Raw genomic sequence first — 8,941 nt, 5'->3', positions numbered from 1 at the left:
TTTGTCACATCACCCCATTGTAATTGCTAAGAACTTGACTGTTTTGTTTTGGCTTTTTTGCTCCAGAAGAGATTCTCTGCCTAAACAAGCCCCTCAACCCACACTCAGAATTAGCAAATGCTTTACGGAACAAATATTAGACAGTGTCAATTCACTTTGGAAAGGATTCTACTCTCTGGAATTTTAGTTCATCTAATCCTTATTGTTTCCATAGCAACTTGATGCCTTTAAAATACAATTTTCATCATTTATCCATGTTACTCTAGTTGCTGTACTGGGAGGAGCCTTGGCCTGCCATGGCCCACTGTATCTTACCCAGAAGAGAAAGTCTCATATGAGACTTTTTGATACCTACCCAGTATTTTGTGCATAATACACAGTAAGTTGCCAAGCAAATTTTTAATTAATAAACAACAAAAAAAATCATTTAACTTTTCTTAGCATCATTTTCTCCTACTGAGATAGTAATATCTTACACAAATTTAATGCTTAATGGTATACAAAACATTTTCAGTCCAAGAAAGAATGTGGTCTATATTCATATTCATTTAGTTCTTACAATACCTCCTCAGTAGGAGTTACACTACTGACGAGGAGGATAAAGATAGCTACTATTTACTGAGCACCTACTCTGTGCCAAGCCTTATGCTAAGAACTTTACATACATTCTCTTATTTAATCCCTACAATAAGCTGTGAGATGGGGATTTGTCTCCCTACTTCCATGAAAAAATCGAGGCTGGAAAATGCCAAGTGACTTGTCTAAGTGCTTGAAGGTGGTAAATGGAAGAGTTGGGATTCAAACACAGTATGTCTGGTTCCCAGGCCAGGATATTTTTCCCTGCACTTCAGCTTTTTGTCTGGTTTGACAGTTTTCCTACAGCGTTCAACTAAAATACCTGGAATCCTTCACCTGTCACGTTTCCTAAGCACTACATAGATGCAAAATAAAATCGTGAATGAACTACCCCTAGATGATACCGAAAACACTTTAGAAGTAGAGTAAGGGAATTTAGTTGGTTGTCTCTGACTGATGAATACAGGTTTGCCACATATGGATGACATTTCATGGTCTGATCTCCGTTCTTGACAGCAGTAATTATTTGTGGGATGAATTATTTGTAGGACATTAGGGATGTATGTGTTTGTGGCCATAGTCACGTGTAAACCTAAACCTCATAGGAATTAAATTTCTTTTACTTCATTAGCATCTTACTTTGAACAGCTGAGTTAACCAGCTACAGATCAAATAAATCAAACTGCATTTTAAAATGGAAGAAGATGTTGGTAAAAACGAAATCTACTCCATTTGTTTCTTCCAAATTCAGTACTAAAAAAAAAATGGTCATTTGGAAAGAGAGAAAAATCTACTGAAAAAAAAATCAGCCATTTTAGAAAGTAAGTGAATAAAAAGCATACTTTGCATCATACTGAACCAGACTTCCCTGTATTAGGAAACACAGATATTTTCAAATCATTTATTTCTCTCAAAATGCTTACAAAAACATTTTGATGACATGCTTCTATTCAGGGTACAAATGAGACAATGGAAAAGTGAACTGGCAAAGTGTCTAATCAGGTATATTATTTGATAAGGATGGGTGTATATTACAAGCTTTAGTTAAAATGTCATCTCTTAATTTCTTTCTTATAAAATGTGCATAGGAAATAAGAGAAACAAAGTTCTCACCAAATAAGAATTTTCAGAAGTAAATGATTATCAGTAGAGTGCTGGATTCTTTATTATTTCTGCCTGTAAGCTATTATTATTCTCAGTGAGTGAGTGGAATAACTATTATTAACAGTACAATACTTTCAGAAAGAATTGTCTTTACCTCTTTACCTCCTACATGTGTATAGATTTCATATACATGTATGAAATCTATAGACACACATTTCACACACATACATATATCTCTTACACGGATGTATCTGTTTAGCTCTATGTATACACATATATACACATGGAGTATATGTGTACTATGTGTGCATCTATAGATACAGATGTGTCAAACCAGGTCTCTGTGTGAATTATTACGTACACATTTCCTGATCTTTCAAGGTATTTTAAAATCTATTATAACACTTCACTTCCTCTTCATAAAAATGTATGATGTTAATAAAAGAAGAAATCATGGTTCAGAGTTAAGTTAAATGTTTTGTCCCTGATCACAGAGCGGAACCCGGATGAGAGGCTGGTCTCCTGCCTCTTTTTCCACAACGCTGCCACCCTTGCTTGATAGGCTCCACCCCAGCTAAGTCTGAGAAGGACGCTATGTCCCCAGTTTGATATCCTTGAATCAACTCTCTCAAACAAAAGGTCATTTTAGACGGAAATCCAGTTTGACTGATTCCTTTCACTATATTGACCAGTTTAAATAAAACGAGCAATATAGTGTCTTTGTTTCTGTGTCACATAGACACAGCCTAAATACTGACTAGGTGCTGTTACACTAGCCTCCGTGACCCATTTTAAACCCTTTCTCTTGGAGTAAATAAACACATCTCTCTAATTAGAATGTGGCTGAAAGGCAAGACAGAGAAGATGAAAAGACAGCAGATGACACCTTCCTAAGCAAACACTATCGAATTACAAAGGCAAAAGAGGTTATTTTTAAAAATTGCAACCACGAGGGAGCAGATTTATTGATCTTATCGTCGTTTTTTTCCTCCTCGTTGCTAGGATGTGGTCTATATTAGAGACAGTCGTTGCCTTGGTGAAAATCTTCCAGAGCAAAGTAGTAGCGCTCCCCCTGCTGACCAAGAAGCCCAGCTTACCTTTTATTTTTTTTTCAACTGAAAACAAAACAAAAAAACAAGGCAATGTCTTGAGTAAACAGCTTTAGACTTTACCTGCAAAATTGTATTCCAAGGATGTTAGAAACTTATTTAAACAACACTGGAAATTTCCTTTCCTGCTACATATGACCTGACACAAGGCAAAGTCTGCCAGGCGCCAGGTTTCTCACTGCTCGGGGCTATTTCTCTGTTTCATCTCTTCAACTCAGGATGAGCCTGGCGATCAAGCCCTTTCTTACATGGGTAATTAAAACTCTTCGGGTGCAACCTGAATTTCTGAAAAGGCCTGGGGTAGGATATTGCTTATAACTATTAACTACTGGGTTTTGTTAACTAATTACTTGTAATGGAGAGGAAGGAGAAAAAAAGAGAACCCTTCAAAGATCTTAGTTTCTTTCACCTTGGAAATTACTAAAAGCATCTAACATCAAAGCTGAGAAGTGGTAGGGATGGGTGGTCAGATTATGGAAGGGCAGGTGGGCTCCACTGAATGTGAAGGGCCTGCAGCCTATCCAGTTAGCTATTACTCAGTTATCCAGAGAGAGCAGAGTTGAGAGAGATTCAGCAATGAAGTTATAGATTTAAAAATCGCCAACCTGTATATCAGAGTTGAAATCATGGATATAGATGAGATCATCCAAAGAGAAGATAAAGAAAATGAAGAGAGGAGCACGGAAACTTGGGGAACATCACCAAAATTTAAAGAATGGACAGAAATGGAGCCATTAGTGGAAACTGAGATAGAATCCTCAGAGAGTCTGGAGGAAAAACTAAAAGAAATTATCTTCAGAGTGACCAAAGGAGAAAATTTGACGAATGAAGAAGTTAGCAGTGTCAAAAACCAAAGAGAAGCCAAGAAGGATAAGAACTTAAAGAAACCATTTTCCTTGTTACTTAGGAGATCCCTGGTGACCCCAAAGGAGTATAGGAGTGGAGGCAAAGCCCAATTTTAGTGACAGTTTAAATCACAGAGAACAAAGTAAAAGTAATGAGGATAAACAACACTATTGAGAAATCTGTCACTGAAGTAGAAGAGAGAAACAGGGTGGTACCCAGAGGAGAGACCAGACCAGGAGAACTGGGCTAAGACTGGCTGACTTGAACATGTTTGAAGGTTAATGAAGAGCCAATGAAAAGGGAGAGGCAGATGAGAGAAATAAATGACTGGTGCAGACAGGCTCAAGAGAAGTTGGGAAGGGAAAGAATCAAGGGCCCAGGCTGAGTCTTGGAAAAGAGTAAGAATGCATGTTCTTCTTGGACAGCTGGACAGTTACAAAAGGATGTACAAATGACCTCTGAATGGTGTGGGGGGTGGTGATTTCAGGAGGTCAGTGTTGAGATGAGGGCTTAAGGAGGACAGTAAAGGTTTCATGCTAGAGCAGCTGTACAGGAGGGAAGGAAAATCAAACCAACTGAAGATCTGTAAAACTCCTTGGGCAGTATTGAGGGGACAGTAACACTGGAAATATAAACTGAAGGAGATGAGTGTCGTTTTGGTTGAGCGATTTTCTCCAGTAGCAACAGGTAAACCAAAGGCATAAGAAGAAAAAAACAAGTAATTGGGCTGACGCAGAGTGATGGATTGCCATGGCCAAGGCAGTGAGTAATGTCCGGGTGAGACTGTGGCAGTGAACTTTGGCTGTGGTGTGCAGGAGGAACATGAAAGGAAATGAAGCTGGCGAGGAAAAGGGGATGGAGTGGAGCGTGGAGTGGTGACAGTTTGGGAAGCTAAGATGAGATCCAGAGACCAGAGATGTCAAAGGAACTGAAAATCCCATTTAGTGGGAGAGCGAATTTGGAGAGAGAGGTCGAAGGACAAAAGCTGGAGGGTGGAAGGGGTTTTGAGAATTCAGGATCTCTGGGATGGAGAAATTGTTGGCCTACAAATTGCTGTCTGAGGCAGAATGAAATTAAGAGCCAGATGCCAAAACCCTCAGAGAATTCCTCATAGCATGTGGGAAGATGAACCTAAACATTAGGTTATGATGACTGTACAGGTACCAATCTGTAATAGGCTCCATTTTTGAGCCCCCTACATGTGCCAGGCACTCTGCAGAGATAATTTACACATGTTATCTCATTTAGTTATTTAACTGTTGCTACTCTGTAAGGAGCTATTATTTCCATTTTATAAAAGACAAAACTGAAGCTCAAAGAGATTAAGTGATTTGCCCAAGATCACTCAGTTAGCAAATGGCAATGGTGGGACACAAATCCTCCCCAGGCCATAAGCACCATACTGTGTAATTTAGCGTTGTGACCCCAGCAGCTAACAAACCAAGCACATTTTAGTAGCCTAAAAGTATTGCTGAGGGAAGAAAGAAGGATGGGAGGGAAGGAGAGATGGAGGGAAGCAGAAAGGAGAAAGCATAAATTAAAAAAAAAAAAAAAAAAAAAAAAAAAAAGAATGAAGGACTTCAAAGTCCCTGTGCTATTCGCTATACCCACTGCCTCCCCAGAAGGGTGTGGTCTAACATGATGGCAAAATCTAATTTCTAGCAATAAAAAACAAAGGAACCTTTTATTTGCTCCCCTACTCTCCCCTCACCATTAAACACAGGGTTTTATTTTTAAATCAGAAGCCTAAACTAAATTAAGTTGCCTACATCAAGCTTCCTGATTATCTTCTATCTGTCCTAAATTGTCCTGTGGGCCAAGTAAATAAAACAATCTGTTCTCTAACATGGACCTTTCCGAAATATGATCACCATTATCAGCCTCGTGCCAATCCCCCTTCCACTTCCATTAAAGTAATGAAAATGGGCTTAGATTCCTCCAGGGACAGAGACTATTGCTATAAAGGGAAATTCAGCTGGATTTTGCTGGTCAAAAGCTGAAGTGAGAATGAGAAATTTTTGTGTCTTTGCAAACTCACAGGGAAGTGCTTTCTCACCACAGTCACTGGAAAGGAGAACATTTTCACAAGTCTCTATTTTTGCTAAATATTTTTAACAGTGTAATGTCGTAACAACAGAAAGCTTGGCACTTGTGTGCAGGCTCTTGGCATAGTTTCCAGGACCCTTATCCATCAAGCCTAACCTCATGACACTCACCACGGTGAAGTGTTGTTAAGACTGTGACTGCAGGGGGCTGGCACCTCACCCTCCAAGTAGGTTGGGGGCAGATAAATAACAGCCTCAAGTTTAGGAGAACAGAGATCAGACCTCCAAGAGGCAGGAGGAAGAATGCAGAAAGAAACTCTCGGGCAATCCTCACCCAGCAAATTAGGCAGTTTGCAGAGGTCTCTGTGGGAGAGCGTCTCCATGGTGTCTCTCGGGTGCTCTGGGGATGTGGAGAGTGCGAAACTGGAGGATGGTGGGGACCCACTGCTCCTCCGTCTAGCACAGCTCCTCTCTTACTTGTTTCATATGCTGGATTTCCAAATAAGGTTTCTTTTAAGCAAATATCATGCTAATTAAAACAAACAAGCAAACAAAGCCAGAGAAGCTCTAAGGTTTTCTTCCACTTCTAAAAATATGTTAAGATTATACATCTACGGAGTAGCCACCCCAAAGGTGGAAGCTGTGATTTACTGTGGTTTGAGGAGATCCACAAGGATTCATTTGCTCAAAACTTTATCCTATAAAATTCTAGATGAAGGATAGAAGGAGGAAAGGCAGTTTGGAGCGGCTTAGATTGCTCTGGGGAGGAAGGAGACCTACCAAGTGATCCTGAGGGGACCACCAGGAGCCTAGGGACATCGCAGGGGCCCTGAAGGCCTGCAGTGGAGAAGGGTCTTGAGCAAGGCTGTGAGCACCTACTAAATTTCACGCTTTAGCAAGAAGCAAAGAGATTGAATTTTTTTCTGGTATCCAAGGAAACATAATTAAAGGGACACAGGTGGTAATCCGGCCTAGCATTGACAGGGGAATCCCTCAAAGGCTCGAATACTGGGTTTGTGTCAAACAAACAAGCTTGGCTAATCAGGGAGAATCAGCAACTACGATCAGACAAGATGAAATAAATGTTTAAGAACTTCACGCATGCGTGGGAGGTGGAAAGATAAGTGACGACAGATCCTTCTCCTTTCTAAGCCCGAGGAGAAGAGACAGTGATTCTCAAATCCAGGGTCAATACAGAGTACGTGAAGTTCTATTTTTGTAATAGTTTATGTGACTGGGATTCATTTTCAGTTTATGAACAGTAATACCTAAGGACAGGGGTAAAGTTGTTATCAGTAGAAAACAATAAATTGAAGATAATTCATACATTTACTAGGCTAGTTCCTTTGATTCTTGAATATCTGTACCTCCCACAGCAGCTTGCACACAGTAGGTGTGCTCTAAATGTATGCCAAATGAACAAATAATGAAAGATTTGTGTGAGTATTAAGTCATGGGATCACTGAAGGCTTTCCTTACCTCAGGCCACTGACAGAGTCTTCTCAGGGGTCAGGAGGTGTGTGTCCTTGAGAGCTGTCACATCAGTGTTAGCTGAATAGCAGCCACAGTATCAAAGACTTTAATGATCAAATTAATGATTCCTGTGTGGAAGGGTTATGTAAGGGATCTCTGCAAATCTAAAGATGTGTTAAGCCCTTACTAGCAGTGTTTAAAGAAACCACAGTTTCCTTTCAGGGACTAGCTTTTGGGTAATAATGTTAAAGTTTTCCAAACATTAATTTTTTTAAAAAAGGGAATTGAGTACAATGGCAATGCAGTGCATTTAAAGTAGTTCTAGGAAAACACAAACAGTCGCAAGGTAAATAAAGACTGCTGGGAAGCAGGGCTGGCGTGAAGGCTGGGTTTTTATATGTAAAAGGAAAGAGATCAAGTTTTTATTCCATTTCTTGTCAAAAGATCTTCCCAGATGAAAATTTTAGACTAGATTAATAAATTGCTCTGTTAGAGGATGAACAATGCCTAAATGTCCTAAGTTTCTACATAAGTCATAATTTTCTAAAATGGGGTAAGTTTCTACAAACACAGAATATTCATCAGAATCACATTTGCATTTCTATCCCCACATCTAATCATTTGCTTATTTAAACAAAAATTTTCCTTGCTGATTACTGTTAAGAATTCTAAACATTATTCCCTGCTCAGTATTCAACTTTATTAGATGATAACTCATTATTAATAACAAACCTTGATCGTGACAAGTCCCCTGTACATTACTAACAAATTCTGGGTTCACGGGGGTATGCATACTCCAGAACAGATGATGGGATGATTACAAAATCAAAATCCAACCTTCTAGCCATCCACTCTACTTTCACTTTTATCCATTTTCATTCTATTAAAAAAATAAGTCAAAAAATCCCAATCCTCTCTCAAAACCCCACAATGACCTAAAGCCCCAAACCCTTAAAAAGGCTGTAAGATCCTGTCTGATCTCATCTTCTACTGCTTCTTCACTCTGCTCCAGCCACACAGGCCTTCTTGCTGTCGCTCAAATAAGCCAGGCACACATTCCTTCCCAGGACCTTTGCACTTGCTGCTACTTGGGTGTGGCCCATTCTCCTTCCAAATACTCTCGCACTGTGGTTTGCTCTTTCTGCTGTTCCACTCACTCCCGACAAACACCACTTCCTAAGGCCCCCTCTGCTGCCCTGACACTGTAATGTCACTCCTCACTCTGGACCTTCACTGCCTTCACTGCTTCCTCTATTTTATTTTTTCTCCTTAGCATTTAACACCATCTAAAATAATATACAGTTAACTGGTGAAAAATGAGGGGGTTAGGGGCCCTGACCCTCTGGGTGGTCAAAAATCTGTGTGTAACACATAGTTTCTCTCTGCCTGCAGCTTCAACCCACCTCGAATCGTCCAGTACTGCAGTATTTACTACTGAAAAAACTCTGCATATAAATGAACCTGTGCAGTTCAAACCCACGTTGTTCAAGGGTCAATGCATATTTCACTTTAGTATCTTACTTATCTGTTCCCTCACTAGATAAGCTCTATGAGGGCAAGGATTTTTCTGTTTTGTTTTTTTTTTTTTTTCTCCACAGAATCTCCAGCATCTAAAGAAGTGCCTGGTACTCTAACAGATGCACGTAAATATCTGTTGAGTGAAGTTCATGAATCCAAATAGCACCAGCCTCCTGAACCAAGAATAAGTAAGGAAAAGGTGGGAAAATACATAACTTAAACACACTAGGCTTTACTACTTTGGATAAAGCTTTTGATGAAGTTAGAACA

Source organism: Camelus dromedarius, chromosome 14, assembly GCF_036321535.1.
Source record: "Camelus dromedarius isolate mCamDro1 chromosome 14, mCamDro1.pat, whole genome shotgun sequence".
Lineage (NCBI taxonomy): Eukaryota > Metazoa > Chordata > Mammalia > Artiodactyla > Camelidae > Camelus > Camelus dromedarius.
Note: the sequence above shows the minus strand (reverse complement) of the source record.